Source organism: Mirounga leonina, unplaced genomic scaffold, assembly GCF_011800145.1.
Source record: "Mirounga leonina isolate KUSES-001 unplaced genomic scaffold, KU_Mleo_1.0 Mir_151, whole genome shotgun sequence".
Classification (NCBI taxonomy): domain Eukaryota; kingdom Metazoa; phylum Chordata; class Mammalia; order Carnivora; family Phocidae; genus Mirounga; species Mirounga leonina.
Window position 1 is genome coordinate 89,306,977 of NW_023270377.1, and position 17,623 is coordinate 89,324,599.

A 17,623-nucleotide genomic window follows, 5' to 3' on the forward strand; every position below is an offset into this window, starting at 1 on the left:
ATGATAGGTACCATTCCTTATCCATCAGACTGATAAAAGTTTTAAGTAATGGTAACATCATCTAGAACGTCTAGTTCTAGTGAGTATTTAAGGGAACAGGCACCACTGTATATTGCTGGTAGCCTTATGAATTACTCAAGAAGTTTGAGCTTTAGTTATCAAAATTGTTCTGGCTTTAGTTATAAAAATTAAAAACTACACTTATGGGATGCTACTGTTATTATTTTGCTGAAAGTTCAAACTAGTTGAATAAGGCAAATTAAATAAATACATAAATAAGTAAAAAATTAAAAATTAAAAATTAATTAAAATTTTTTAAAAATTAAAACTGTCTTCATTTATAGATGGAATAATTGTTTACATAGAAAATCATAAGGAATTTACAAAAATATACCAAAACTAGTAAGTATATTTAACAGTATCACATGATATACAGACTGCACAGAATATAAGCTAGCAATTAAGTATTGGCAATGATATTTGAAACTTTTATTGGCATAAAATATATCAAATGCCAAGAAATAAATGTAATCAGTGATGTGCAAAAACTCTACATAGTAAACTACAAAATGTTGCCAAGGAAAATGTAAAAGATTCAGATAAATGTAGAGATATGTCCATTGTGGATTGGAAAACTCACTATTTTTTTTAAATGCTCATTCTCCCCAAATTGGTCCATATATTGAGTGTAATCCTAGTCAAAAATCAACAGGCTATTTATAGAAATGCACAAACTGATTCTGAAATTTATATAGAAATACAAAGGACCTAGGATAGACAAAACATACTTGAAAAAGAACAACAAAGTTGGAAACATTATATTAGATGATTTCAATACTTAGGATAAACTGAAGATAATCAAGATAGTGTAGTATTGTGGTAAGGGCCAACACAAAATAGAACTAAATAAAGAGTCCAGAGTATACCCACACATATATTGTCAAGTGATTTCTTTTTTTTTTCAGCAGCACCAAGAGAATTCAACGGACAAAGGAGAATCTTTTCAAGAAATAGTTCTTGAACAACTCAGTTGTTATAATGGAAAAAAATGAACCTCAACCCTTACCTCACATGATACACAAAATTAACTTGGAGTGAATCATAAAGGTAAATATAGACACTATAAAACTTCTAGAGGAGAACACAGGAACAGGCTTCAAGACCTGTGGTAGGTAAAAATTTCTTAAATAAGACATAAGAAGCATAAAACAGAAAAGAAAAGCTGAAGTCCAAAAATTTGGACATTATCAAAATTAAACATTAATTTTGAAAGGCACCATTTAAAAATAAATAAGTAAGCCACAAACAGGGAGAAAATAATTGCAATAACTATTTGACAAAGGACTTATAGCCAGAATATATATTTAAAAAATATATTTAAATATATATTTAAATATATATTATATTTAAATTTTATATTTAAATATATTTTATATTTTATTAAATATATTTATTAAATATATTTATTAAATATATTTTATATTTAAATATTATATATAATATATATTATATAACATTATATAATTATATGATGTTATATTAAATATAAAATTATATATTTAAATATAATATATATTTAAATATATATATACACACATATATATATGTGTTCACACATGTATAATCACACATGATTGCTCAGGGAGAGGATTAAATCAAAAAAGAATGATAAAACTTGTAATGTTCTCTATCTTGGTTTGCGTGGTAGTTATATAGCCATAAAAATTGTCAAAATGTAAAAACTGAAACTTATGATCTATGCACTTTAGATCCATGTATTCATTGCATAGAAGTTACATTTAAATTTAAAAACAACAAAAAATAATAGGAAAAAAGAAAATTTGTGTTCCACCTACACATAAATTTGGAATGTAAGTTCCTTTTGCTGTCACTGTATCAATAGAGGGCTTGGAACTGTGTGATAAAGAAATACGCTTTGCATGCCATCTTAGTGCCATTCGTAAGGCTCAAACTCTTTTTGTGAATCATTTTATTTTATTTACATCAACTATGCTTTGCTCTTTGTTTCACATTCTGAGTTGAGCCATTTTAGAAACTGCTATGGCAGGAATTATGAGATCTTGGTAATTATGTTACTATAATTATTTTATCAAACAAACTTTAATGAAGAGTTGAGCTTCACCTGCAGACACTGTTGGCTTTAAATGCTCTGCTCATGGGACTCAGGAAATTTCTTGTATCTGACCTCTTGGACAGGTGTTAAGAGAAGATAATTGGGAAGATTCCAATCAAATCTATTCCTGGACGGGGACAGGGGGTAGGAGAATGGACTTCAAAACAACTTACCTATTTTTGGTGAAAGGGCCACTGGGAAGCTAAATGGCTGACCCTGTTTAATTCATTCCTTTGCTCCTTGATTTCCTCCAAACAACAATTACATTACTGTGGGGGGAAAGTATGTGGTAATAAACTACAAGGTTAGATTTACTTCTCTTAAAAGAGATGGGCCATTCTGTAAATCATAATTCAATATATAGAATTCCAAAGTGGAGTGGTTTGTCATTTCATTTCTGGAATCCCATAGATTGTCATCTGGAGGAACATTCAGAGCAGTCAAAGTGGCTCCTTCTGATTTAGAAATGTAGAGCCTTTAGAATTTATTTCCTGCAACCAGTGTTTCATCATATTGGCATTCCACGCACTTGCAGTGTCCTGCTGAGCAGTGACTTAACACAGCACTGGAGCTGGATTAGATCATACATTTAGATTCATCACAGCACAACAATTCATATGTAGTTTTCCCAAATGAAACATCAGTGAAAAATCAGTTCAGATATAAACTGAGTAAATCTCTGGAATTGAGATTGATGCCCTAGATCTCAAATTACCCTGATAGCAAACATCCTGTATACAGCAGTTTGAATTCAAGGATTTCTAATACAGTTGACTGATTTAAGATATTGCTATAAGGCTGAATTGTCAGTTTGTGGTGGATTACAAATACTCATGATCAAAAAAAATTATTTAGGAACACCTTGATGTAAAGAGCAAAAAGTCCCAATAGGTTGCATTTCCTAACTTTTGAGATGCTCATAGCAACTGAGATGTATTCTGCAAGTGTATATCCAACAAAATCTATCTGGACCTCATGTCTGGCTCTTTCTGGCCAGAAGTGTTATAATTCCCCTTTAATAGACTCAACAACTATTAACACTAACAAAATAGTAAAGCTTTACACCATCACACTGAGTTCACTGTCTCTTTCTCTAAGTAAGTACCTCACACAAGAAAATACATACAGGGTCCTCTTGTTATTATTGAATGAATAAATGAATGAAGCAGTTAATTCATACTATATAGTTTAGTAGTTAATTGGATACTGCTTTTTATGATTTTCTAGTGGTTTGTTATACGCTGATTTCATTTCCCATGGATTTAATTTTAATCTTCTAGAGGACATTTTTTTTTTTTCTGAACACGTCTATAATTTTTTGTGGATAGCATAATGCTATGGCCATACCAGGTGCTTAGGAAATAATTGATTAATTACACATTGTTGTCAGCATCAAAAGGTCTTTGAGCAGTTTTATGGCTTCCTTAATCCCTTCGTTGAGCTGCATCACTAAACATTTAGTTTGTTCTGCACTTATGTTCTGTCCTTAACAGTTTCTAACTATTCCTTTATTCTGGTAATGAACTTCCTCCATCCCTATTCCTCTTGAACTCCCAGTCCTGAATTTGAAAATAGTTGGTCTATTCTTGAGCTTTATTCCTGGGTTCTTCTCTCCCTCAACCCATCCTCTCCCTCACCCACCCTGCAGAACAGAGGTAAATTTTTATTTCAGCTCAAACAGCCTTTCATCTCTCGCCAACAATGTTCCGGGCATTGTGCTAAGCAGGGGTGATCTGAAGAAGACATGGCTCCTCTACTCAGAGATTTTGCAGTCTGGTGAAAGACAAACACCATTTCCAGAGAGACATTACAGAAGCATGCACATGCTATTATCACAACACACTCTACCTACTTTAGCCTAGTGCAAGGATACATTCTGTAGCAAGGAACCTGGAGTGGATATGATTTCATTAATCTTCCAAGAGTAAGGCTAATGAAGTCTCTTCCTCAAACAAAGAGATTGTTCAGATCTACAAACATGCAGAGTTAATAGGTGATGGAGGGTGCATAGGTCAGAGGAAAAGGACTGCAAAGGTTAGCAAAGTAAGGAGGAGAATCAGAAGTGAATATAAGATGTGCAAATATGGAGATGGAATGAGAAAAGCAGCAAGACACAATCATAAAGCAAAAAGTTTTGGAATGAATTGCTGGGTAAGTAAATGCAACATACAGAGACTATGGCCATTGCTGGTTTCCATGATGTGAGTGGAAGGGCCAGGTGAGCAGAAAGGACAATGAATAAGGTGGACACAGGCTGCACCTAGGGCTAGAAACTATCTTTAAGAAAAGGACTTCGGAACTTTAAAGACAGGATCCGTTCTACTATATGGCATTTGTACTTTCATGTATCTAGTCATGCTTAGAATACCTGTGGAATAAATTTCATATAATTTTACTTGAGGGTAAATTAGACATTTAAAATGAATCATTTTGAATTATTTATGAAGAACTAAGTTACTTGCCTCCAATATCTGCTATTGTTAGATAGAGATGTAATAGATTAGCACAATAGAATTTGGAAGCTAAGGGCCTGGATCTACCTGCCTTGGTGTCAATTAACTTTTTTTCCCACCATTTCCTCACATTTATTTGTTTTTAAATTTTTAATTGAAGTATAGTTGACATGTAATATTATGTTAGTTTCAGGTGTACAACATAGTGATTTGATCATTCTACACATTACAAAGTGCTTGTCACAATAAGTATAGTTACCATCTGTCATCATACAAAATTATTAAAATATTATTGACTATATTCCCTATGCTATACTTTTCATCTTTGTGGCTTATTTATTTTGTAACTGGAAGTTTTTATCTCTTAACCCCCTTCATTATTTTGTCTATTTTCCCACTCGCCTCCCTTCTAGTCACTTGATTAACTGAAGCCAATTGGTCAGTACATATAGTAGAATTTGGTTCAGATGTTTTGGGTTATGTATAAAGAGAGGATGACAGTAAGAAACTCAAACAGTTCCCTCCCAAACAGAGATATTGTCTGAAATGAGGTGAGAGTGAGGGAAGATGAGAAGTGAGAGATGAGAAACAAGTTCTCAAGAACATGAATCCAAAATCCATAGGCCGTGAACCACTCTCACTAGCTCAGATAACAATTAATTTCTTAGCAACCTTGTATCACTACTGCTGGATTTTCTTTCTACCAATAAATAAAGGAATATCCCATCTGTCTTTACCTCAGAAAAATTCAGTGATGAATAAATGAGAGGAGAGAAGGAAAATGCTTTGAGGCACTAAGAAGAAAGAATTCTATTAAAAAGAATCTAATATGTAATTATTTTTTACTCTTTGAGATGGATTTATTCTCCTTATATTCCTGCTCTGCCCTTATTTGTACAAGCCTCATTTGGACCCGTCGACCTTACAGTTTTTCATGAGGACAATTCAGTGCTTTGTTCTCACCTTGTGAAGCCTCTGAAAGTGGTCTCCACATCACAGTCTAAAACATTGATTTGATTATTCTCTATCTTTTCCTACAACCTCATGTCTCCCCTGGGACAGCTTACCATACAAATGAAATATGAAATAAGCCTACAGTTTTTATAGTGACAGAGCCGAAGCCTTTTCTGTTATCATTTGTGTAGTCCATGGGGAAATATCAGAATGGGGATTGATTTTGGCAAAGAAATAATCCACAGAGGTGGTTGAGTTTAATAAATCTCTGCTATAAAAGACTCATATTTAAGTTCCAGCAAGTCTCAGAGCTCATTCCACCAGGGCTATATAATCTCTTGCCTCCTCAGTTACAAATTAAATTTCCCTTTGTCATTATTTCTTTGGAGACTACTTCAAATGAGATAGAAGATGAAGGTCCTCCCTTAGCCCATTCTCTGCATTATAGAAAGCCAAGTCCCTTAAGCTAATTACTCTGATATGTGTTCCAGAGGAAGTGATGGCTTGGCAATAAATATAACTTAGCTTGGGTGATGCTACCTTTTGAGGATCATGGAAGTTCTATCATTCATTGCTTTTTCTTCCCAGACTTCTTGAGAGAATTAATTTTACTCATGGGGTTCAAGGAAGAAGAGATACCAAAACAGATTAAGCAGTTCTTTTGGCAAATGATGCCTTAGATCCAAATGAAGTTGGTTCCAATATAATACAATTGACTGATGGTTCTGAAAATAATCTGCTAGCCATTATATATCTATTATCTATCCACTCACATTTATATATGCAGAAAAACATATAAACATGCATTGTTATATATAATATATAGTATTTATATATAAATATATAAATATGCATGAATATACGCATGTGTATATATATTTAGGATTAATAAGATGATAAATTATCCTATGTATGAAATTAAACTTTCTTGGCCTTGATTCTCACAACTTTGAAAAGACCAATTTGGACTAGGTGAGCTTTTGTTTCTTAAATTTTATGATAAGTAACTTTGGGCCAATACTTTGTCATATTGTTATATTTGTTATATCTGATGGTTATGTTAGCTCTCAAACAAATGAATTTAGAGTACACCAAACATCATAGCAACTCCATCATAAACCTTTTCTCTGGAATGTGGAAAGAAAATAAACAGGCCTATTTGAATTGAGCTTATGACCTCTCCCACTGCTCCTTGTTTGTTTTGTGTTGTTGTAATTAGGCGTATAAATCACCCAGTAGATTATGATTTATTATGGGGATAGAATCCAGTCTTCTTCATTTGTGAGTCCAAAAGCAAGAATTTGCACACAGTTGGCATTCATCAAAAGTATATGGCCAAATTGTTAAGCAGCTTAGATGAGTTCTTAATTGTTGGCTTTTATTAATAGCATCATCACTGGACCATTCTAACACCTACACATGCCCGTATCTCTCCATGTGAGCAGTGCTATTCTTACCTCCTGTGTTAATACTGTGTGGCATGGGGCAGCAGCCCCACTCACCTCAAATGAACTATTGGAATGAATTTATATTTATGGCATTTGATTTAGTAACAATGCACCTGAGGCGTTAGGCTTTGTACGTATACATAATTCATACATATTCAGCATTTTAAACTCTACCTGGGGTTTACTTTTAAAAGTCACATTGATTTTGATTTAAAACCCTAAAGATAAGCAGGACCAAGCTGCGAGGTTGTTTTTATTAATAATATTTCAATCTTTGCCACCAGTTAGGATGGTAATGATGACAAAGCCCTTGCTGAGCCTTAAGCTTACAGTTCCAATAAAGGTCTTCGTGAGAGTTGTGTTCTAAGAATAATCAAGCCATTGAGGTGGCAGTTGAACCAGATACCTTTTGGTTTTCTTCATAATTTGGAAATAAATAGATGTTCTTTAAAAGGATTAGCAACTTACTCCCACTCACTAATTTGGAAAATCCATCCCAATTACTAGTCTGACACTTTCAGTGAGTACTGAACACAGTATCATGAATAAAATTTTATTAATTACTGCCAGGAATAACTGTCAGAAGGCAGAGAGTCCAGGAACACAATGTCTTCTGCTTTGGTCCCCAAATTGTTCTTGTCAGCAGCTGGAATGCAAATAACGTGCTATCGGTGTGTTCTGTTCACACTTTAGAGATATTCTAAAGAGAAAAAAAGAAAAAAAAAACCCCTAGAATAGGAGGAGGGAATTGCTCTTACCATTGCCTAAATATGTCTTTGTTTTGAACTTCAGTTTATTATCTGTGGAGTGAGGATGATCTCTAAGACCCATTTCTGCTCTTTTTTTTTTTTAGATTTTATTTATTTATTTATTTATTTATTTATTTATTTATATTTGAGAGAGAGAGAGAGAGAGAGCACGAGTGGGGGAGGGGCAGAAGGAGAGGGAGAGAATCTCAAGCAGACTCCTCTCTCAAGCAGACTTCTCACTGAGTCTGTGGAGCGTAGCGTTGGAGTGGGGCAATCTCAGGACCCTGAGATCATGACCTGACCAAAATCAAGAGTCGAATGCTTAACCACTTGAGCAACCCAGGCTCCTCCTTTTTCCTCTTAGTTCCTAACTGAGTCTGCAAAGGAATGGGCTAGACACCATTCTTACAAGGGAATTCCTGGGAAGTGGTTTTTCAAGTGTAGATTTACATTTCAGCCCACAGGCAAAAGCTTGCAGGGTAGTTTGCCTTAGGCTAATTGCTCCAAGAAATGTTCTTTAGCATTCCTTGGTTAGCTGAAGGGAACTTTACATTCAACAGATGACTTGGGGAGTAGATCTGACTGTGGGGAGTAGATCCCCTTGGGATAGAGAGATATGTATATATTCTCCACATTATGTGAGCTTAGCTACTTCCTAGTCTTACTGGTAATGATGTATGTGTTTGTGAGGTGGTGGGTAGTTGTATACCCCAAGCACACACCCTGTACTATCCTTAAGTGGTGCCAGCTACAGGGATAGTAAAGGGAGGGTTTTTGTTTTGATGACCTCATCCACATGCCCAATACTCTTGTACCCAGGCCTATCTCCCAGCACTTTCTGATGACATTTTAATTCAGCATGTACAGCATGAAGCTCCTTTTCTTTCTTCCCACACCTTTTTCTCCTTATAAGTTCCAGTCACACTCATGTGCACCACCATCCAATCAGTTGCACAAGGGAAAATGTGTCACTCTGATATGTTGCTTTTCTTTGGTCCCTGAATCCCATGCATCCAGTCCCTTCAATTTTACTTCTAAGTGTCTCTCAAATCTGTGGACTCCTTACATCTCTACGTACACCACCTTCACACACCCGCCATCGGGCCTTACTGGGATTACTCTCACATTCTCTTGGCACCCCACTCCAGTTTATTCTCCATACTGCCTTTAGAGGGAGCTTTTTAACACTAGGACATCTCTGATAAAAGTCTAAAGATTTCTCATTATTAGGATAAGAAGACAATGTCTAACATGGTCCACAGGCCCTACACAATTTGGCCCAGGCCAAGCTCTTCAGATTCATCTTGCGCCACTCTTCCTGACTCCCCATCTCAGTGCATCAGGCAAAAGGGGCTCAAGTGAGCTTCTGAGTCATGCCTTGTTTCCTTCTTGTTTCCTTCTGCTTCAGAGACTCAATAGTTTCTTCCTTGCCACAGTTTTCTCTCCCATATCTTTGCCTGGTTAATTTTCACTTGTTTTTCAAGTTACAACTCCATAGTCACTTCCTTAGGGAAGCCTGATGTTATGGATTGAATGTCTGTGTGCCCCCAGAATTCATATATAGAAGCCTTACCTCTCAATGTGACAGTGGTAGCAATTGGGGTCTTTGGGAGGTAATTTAGGTTTATATGAGGTCATGAGGCATTAATGTCTTTATGAGAAAAGGAAGAGGCCAGAGCTTCCTCTCTTGGCCATGTGAAAACATAGCCAGAAGGCAGCCATCTGTAAGTCAGGAGGAAGGCCCTCATGAAGAACCAAATCTGTAGGCTCCTTGATTGTGGAGAGCCTCCAGAATTATGAGAAATAAATGTCTGTTGTTTAGCAGACCCAGTTTACATGGAATTTTGTCATAATGGCCTGAATTGACTAAATTACCTTCCTTAAGCCCCCTGCTTGGACTATATGTACCTATTTTGTTTTCTTGTGGCTTTTTGTGGATTTTATTCCTAACACCTGTCACGGTTAATACCTTGCATGACTACTCAATCAGTGGCTCCTTCCTCTAAGGTCAAGGACTGGAGACTGTCCTTGTTCATTGTCATAGCATCTAGCACAATGCCCAGTTCATAGTCAGTAAATACCTACTAAATGAATTTAAAGAAGTTCTAGGTAAATTAGTTGATTCACTAGATGTTTAGAATGAAAATGTCTATTTCCATAGATGATTCTGAATTGTGGGAAGTAGGCTTGCTAACAAACTCTAAACACATATGAGAGCCTATTACTATTAGTCCATTTTTAAAATCTTTCAAGGAAATAGGTATTCCCCTTTCACTTCAAAAGAGGAGACTTTTCCCAAAATAGTTAAGACAACAGCTCAATTTGGATATAACCAAAATGATTCTAAAACTTGGGTCTTTCCTTTAATGACATAAAAAATATAAAATTCTCAGTTTAATCCATAAGCATCCTCTACAGTTATTCATTTCAAGGGTGAAGAAATCTAGAAACCATGTCCTGCTGGAAAGTGGCATAAGCAACTAGAGGCAAGAGGATTAATAAAAGGTATGAGGCAGACTTCAAATGTTTATAATGCTCTGGGATAGAGGTGGCAGCAGTTTTGTTTGAACAAAAGGCAAAACTAAAACTAATGAGTAAAAATTATATAAATCTCGGTTTCATTTTAATTAAAAAAGAGATTTTTAACATCATACCATGCATGCTCAGATGAAATGGGCCATTTCCTGGCCAAATCAGAGATGCTATAAAAAAATTCTTACATCAGGGGTGCCTGGCTGGATCAGTTGGTTGAGCATCTGCCTTTGGCTCAGATCATGATCCCAGTGACCTGGGATGGAGCCCCACATCTGGCTCTCTGCTCAGCGGGGAGCTTGCTTCTTCTCTCACTCAGCCTGCCACTCTGCCTACTTGTGCTCTCTCTCTCTATCAAATAAATAATAAAATCTTAAAAAAAAAGATTCTTACATCGGTCTGAACTACCAACATAAAGACTTCTCCCTTCCTTGGGATTGGAGAAGGGACAATAGCTATCTAGGGCTCTGCTTGATACCTAAAATGTTGTCCTCCTATAAATCCAAATTTGCCTGAAGGTCTCTGCTTAATTGACAAAATTCGGTTTTTATATAGATTGAATCCACGTCTGTGGGAATAGCCAACTCTTGAATGTCTTTGAAAAAAAGAAAATACAAGTTAAAAAAAGAAACTTTTTTCAGTGCAATTTAAGGAACATGAGTAATAGTAAAATGCATGATATTTTAGAAAAACTGATTATTTCACAATTAATTATTAATATTTCAAATGGGCATTATATTTCCTATCTAGGTATTTTGCCAATATTTGATTATGGTGAAACAATTTATAGACAGGTTAGCTTGCTGTTTTTAATGAGCTGGATGTGCTTTCTAATGGAATTGCTAAATTGGTGCTAAATTGTAGCTTGGGAACTTACTATTGTGAGATTCTATCTTCTTTTTGTTAGTTTTCTTCAACATGGAGAAGAGACTTGAATTGGCTTCAGGTAGAATAGTGAATAATAGTTGTTAGTTTTTTAATTACCCTATATCATTGACTTAGTTTAATTTTTATCAGATGTTTAGTGTGTGCAGGATGTAAAGACTCCTCGACTTTGTATTTTTATTATTGAATCTAAATTATCCTAACATTGTGAGTCATACTGTTGGCCTTAATCACAGATGCTTTATCTTTTAGTTTGTGGTAGAACTTAATTACAAACTCAGTATTAGTAGTAAGATCTATCACATTTTCTCTACATCATATGGGACTCCTCTGAGCCCCAACTATATGCTTAGTGCGAGGTTGAAATTCAGGTGAGTTTCCTCCTCACTTCAGTGGAATGGAAGGAAATTTCATATGGTCTACCTAGAGACCAAAGGAGAAATCTCTTCAGTAGCATACCTGGATTGGCTAGGTGTTCTTTAATTTGGAAAACTGACCATATCATTGAGAATTTGGGGCATTTTACAGTGCCAGAAAATCAGGAAGTAGTCACATCTTTACTTCATGGTAGAGGCATCTTCACCATTGCTCTCTCTGCTACCTGATGCTGGCATTAATGTGGACCCTTCAGCATCCACTGTCTATGCTGCTTGGGGCACACCTGAGGATGCCTTGAGGATGTTCTAGTCCTCTGACCACAAACTCATTAACAGAGACTTTAGCCACTGGTCTTAAGGCCCCTGGGCATGATGGTAGCCTCTACAGGTATGTTGAAGAAGTCACCCACTTAGGGGATTCTCCAGTTGCAGAAACTTTCCAAATACAGACCTATTTTTTTCAGGCTTAACCTTTAGTACATATATTGCTCTCCAGCCTTTTTGACCCCTCTTTGTTAGAGTGATTTGCTCTCTCATCCTAACTCGTCCTTAAACAGACTTGAGTTTAAAAGTTGTTTATTTCTTTCCCAGTGATGAGGATTAAGGACAGCAGAAATAGTGCCCACTTTTCCCCATGTATGGTTAGAGGAAGCTATTTTTTAAATAATTATATTTGTTGCAGTTTTTGTGTACATTTTAAAAATTTATCCATCCTATTTCATTTAGGATATGTTTATAAGTCTCATTTACTCATTCATGTATGCAAATTAGCCACTTGGTCAGGTATAGTCCTGTGCTTTACTTTATGCTCTTGTTGGATTCTAAGTTTCTTAAAAACAAGGGTTGCATCTAATACATCACTGTGTCAGTCCCCAAAGCCAGTACAAAGTCTTGCATATTGCAAATTCAATAAACACTAATTGAATAAATTAATTATTTGTCCACAAGGATCCATGTCTCCTGTCTTCTAGGCATTAGTTTGACCCTACAGTACTGAATAGAGGGCAAGAATGTCAGTGTAACTAGGACTTACATAGAATGCAAGGAATTACTGCCTGCACCAGTGGCGTGCACATGTGTGTGCATGTGTGTTTGTGTGTCCCAAATGGTTAAGTGCATGAGTATGCAAAAACAATTAAATTTATTTAAAGGATATTAAATTAATACTAGATTGTCTATGTCCCTTCTACCTTCCACTTAGCTGAACTCAACTGTTACCCAAGTGTTAAATACATCTTCTGGATTAGAAGAATTTAGTCCAAAATTATAATGTCCTGGGTAAGTGTTTAACCATTGTTCTGGATTGAAGTAGGGGAGATGCTTCTATTCACCAATCTATCCCCAAATTCGAATGTAGGGACTTTCATCTTCAACAATCAAAGGTCCTTAGTCCTATCTCTGCTTTTCTTATGGTCGTTGCTCTTATGGGACATTGGGTGTATGTTTAAGAGTTTATATAGATGTGTATGTGGGTGTTGGGGGAAGGTAATCTACAAAAGTCAGATGAAATCCTAGGAGCCTTGGGTACTTAACTTGCAATGAAGTATATCAAATCAACAAGTTGTACAGCTTAAATTTACACAAGGTTATGTGTCAATTCTGTCTCAATATGTCAGTTAGATCTCTCAGAGAGAGAGCTCTGCTCCAGATTGCAGTGCAAAGGATAGATGGTGCACCTGCATGAAAACCAAGACTACTCCATACAGAAACTTAGCTTTCATTGGCAGAAACAATACCTCTCATATTGTCCTTTTATTGAGCTGTGCTTCACTCTTGTCCTCATGGCCCTCATGCACAGAACTTCTCTCAAGGATGTAGCCAAACCACCGATGCATGTCTGTTCTTCCACATTCCCTTTGATATGTTCTGTTCATCAGATTAAATCTCTTCATCTTTCTCTCTCTCTATCTCTGCATATTCCTCATTTCCCAAGCTCCCCTTCAACTTTAAAGCCCAACTCAGAGACCTTGGGCATAACCCCTTAAACTGACATGTTCTTTTGGAAACAAAAGCAGGGAAGATTTAGCTGTATTCTTTTTGCTTTCTCCTTTTAACCAATTGTGGGAAGGGGGAAATCCTACTTGAGATAATATCTCAAAAATGTGATCTGTCCATACAACGTTGGAAATACACATTTTTTCCCTATGGCCCACATTAGTCTTTAGTAATTAAGTACCTTTCATTGGATAAACTACATTATGTGGAAGTATATAGTGCCTTCCAGAAAGCCCAAGATTCCCTTACCCCAACCCCAACCCCAATATTTGTATGATCAGAAAGTCCTCACAGTCCCACTGGAAGACATAATATGCTAGTGGAGCATAAATGAAATTCATTACAGGTGTCCATACTATAATCCCATTGCATACCAGCTATGCTCCTCTTCATATGCCCTCATCAAGAGTAAGAAAGGGGGCTTCCATCTGATGTAGCAGCATTCAAAAGCCATGTAGATGGCCACCCCAAGGAGCATAATCATAGTCCATGTGTGTGTTTGGGTGACAGAAACTGCTTTTTGATGTAGACAAAAGTAATTCATTGCACTACAGCTGCTAAAGCACAAGGGGAAAAAGTTGTTTCATAAAAGAAAGCAACTTCGAAACTTACATTCATATAATGAGAGTTTTCTCATTTTGAGGAAAAGATGGGCACCTTTTGTGAGGAAGGTAGATTTGGAAGACGCCAATCAGCATCATGGAAAAAGATTTTCCTGGATAATATCAGGAAAAAAGCAGTTACTCAGATGGTAGCTTCTTTTGCTATTTTTCTGTCTGTTTTTCTTTCTTCTTTTTTAGTGATCTCTTCTTCCTTCTCTTTTCTATTTTTACTTCTTTTGTTCTATTATATCCTTATCCTTTCTTCCTTTAGCTTCAGTGTTTTCCTCCTCTCTTCATACTGCCCCTGCCTCTCTACCTTCTGCTGCTAATCCTTAGCCTAAACACACATCACTGGGATTCAATTCCAGAGACCACTGGTCAACTTGGTAAGTCACCTCTATCCTTACCCACACCTTTGATAACTCACCTCTACTCATCCATATGCTCTAACTTTTTAAATCATTGTCTTGGAATTAATGATTAATTTTATGAAATCATTGGCAACATTTTAGATGCTAAAGAATGCATCTATTTCTGGAATATCAAGAAGTGTTTTCCAGAGAATGTGACTCATTTTAATCTGCTGTATTACTGCATTACAGAATTTTAAAATACATTTTAGTACACATTTTTATGAGAACAGTGGGGGATACACTGGACACGTTCAATAGCACTCACCTGAAACACCACATTTTATTAATAGCAGGCCTTTGTGAATCTCTACGGAAGTTAATTGGATCCATTTGTCTGTCCCACAGCCAATCAGGTAGCCAATGGCTGAGGCAGCACTCATTATTTGATCTGCATATCAAATATGCATATGGACAGGCTGAGAACAGATATACTTCCACCCATATGGACACATTTCACAAGTGAGTTTCTCAGCCATTCACAATCCGAAGCACGAAAGAATGTGCTCCTAGTATGTGTTCACTCTGACAGCTATTGGAAGGCAAACAGTTTATAGTCATTCCTCCCAGAAGTTTACTTAAACTAAAAGACTAAAAGAGTCCCTGTACAAGAGAGAAACATGTACAAACATTACAGTGTACTTAGCTAAAGGATATGGTGGAGATGGCTGCGGCTAGCACAGTCAATAGAGAGATTTCTTGGGACTCTGATATTTATCTCTTTTGTACACAAAGAAAATTTTAGTTGGTATGTTCATTTTAAGTTTTTAATAAATACATTTTGAAATCCTAAATAGAAAAATGGATTTTATATTTTGTAAATGGTCATCTTTTACATGTATATTGTTTGTTATACAATTTCATTTGATTCTCACAATTCCTGGGTTAAAAAGAGAAGGTATTATTGCCCCCATTCCACAAATGAGGAACGACGATCGATTTGTCCCAATACAAGGTTTTACTTGGTAGAGAATCAAACCAAAAGCCAGACTTTCTGACCCATAAATTGAAAAAAAAAAAAAAAAGTGTTTCTCCATAACAACAGGCTATAAGATGAGTATCCTCACTGGGAAACTGAGGCTACATGCATACATATGCCTTGAGCATAAAAGTGTGTACAGTGAGGGGCGCCTGGGTGGCTCAGTCATTGAGCGTCTGCCTTCGGCTCGGGTCGTGATCTCGGGGTCTTGGGATCGAGCCCCGCATAGGGCTCCCTGCTCTGCGGGAAGCCTGCTTCTCCCTCCCCCCCTCCCCCTGCTTGTGTTCCCTCTCTCGCTGTGTCTCTCTGTCAAATAAATAAATAAAAATCTTTAAAAAAAAAAGTGTGTACAGTGAGATCTAGTTAAATTTATATTCTTTTAAAAGTTAATATTTAATAACAGAAGACAAGTTAATATATGGGTGTTACTTAAAAACACTGGAGGTAATTCTTCATTCACCGAATATAAAGGCACAAAAAGATTTCATCTATCCATGCTAAATTTTGACTCATTCACTTACCAGGAAATAAAAAAAATATTAAATATAAAATATAGATCTTAATAATCATGTAAACAAAAATCCTACCTAAATTAAAATACTTCTGAAAACAGGGACTGTTGACTCTGCTAATTCAGCATCAGCTTTCTGTAAGCTATTTGGCTGAATTTCAAAATTCCAGCTCATTACTACATTAAAAAAATGACTTGCTCTAATAAATGTCGTACAACTGTCACAAATGTGATGAAGATTTTTTTGTTTCATTTTTCTTTTTAAGAAAGGTATTCTTTATCTTTGGGACCTATCTATACTCTAACTTACACATGTTAACAGCTTTTAAAGTCAGGCTTTGTTTGTTTTATAGTCCATAAACCGAAGCCTGGTTTTATTTTATGTAATTTACTTTTCTCCACTTTTATTGTTGTTGCATATGTTAATGTTTTGGCTTCAGAAATAAAGTATTATGTAGGTAAGCAATTAACTTCCTTGTGTAATTTTTCTTCAATATGGAGAATAATTGAGCAATTTTCATTGAGTAAGAAATATAGATAAAGATAAATTATATTTTTCTTTGAGATGTTCAGAAGATATGATGTGATTAATAACCATAATGTAATCTACTCTGAAGTATTGGACAGGATATAAGCTCTTAAACTATGACCCAAATGAACTGTATTTTAGATGTTTATATCCTCATTTCTGCTTGTGGTAAAGATCCAAGTGTAAGGCTCACAGAATTTGCTTCACAATCACTGCCGATGAACAATTAAAGCAGAATCAATTTATTTTGCATGAATAATAACTTCGATTGGAATAAAAGAATGACTGAATTTCTGATAGATGAATACATGTTTTATTGAATAATCCAACCTATGTATATCAGGCAGTTAAGAAGCCTCTGCTGTATTAAAAAAAAAAAAATCTTTGGAGTTTGGATTTGTTTTTTGTCTTAATCTTTCAAAGGCAGAGATAATATTGAATTTGTGTTTTCTAATCTGTTCTGTATATTCCAGAGCCAAATATGAGGCTATGTTCTCTGGGGCTTATGTTTCTTTTCCTGGTGCTTCTGAGCAAATATCAAGTACACTAATCAGTGTCTTAGCCTTCCTGTAAATCATCCAAAGAGCCAGGAGACTGCTTTCGGAATCAGCACTTCTTTCTTTCTTTAGAGGGAAATTTCTGACTTTTAGTAATTTGGTACAGAGGAGATTATGAAGTTATTATAGACTCTTTTATGGACCTGGCTAACAGTATATTTTTATGTGGTAGAAGCATGTGCAAGGAATTATATGTTGGGGAGATGAATTTGATGTGTTGTACTAGAATGAGCAATAGATACAGAAGACCTGAGTCTACCCTCTACTAGGGCTAGAATCATAATTCTTCTTGTGTAAATTCTTCATTTAGAAAGCGATACTTTTCTCTGTACTATCTAGCTCAGCAAAAGGTTACTATAGGAATAAAATTCGCTTATAAATGTAAAAGACTTTACAAAAGATTTTAAAATATGCTACAGAGTGAAAATTTTAGTCTTGAAGAGTTGGGACTGGTTTGTTATCTCTAGGTGATCCAAGGTGAAGTAGGTCTCTCCTAGCCTTTAATTTC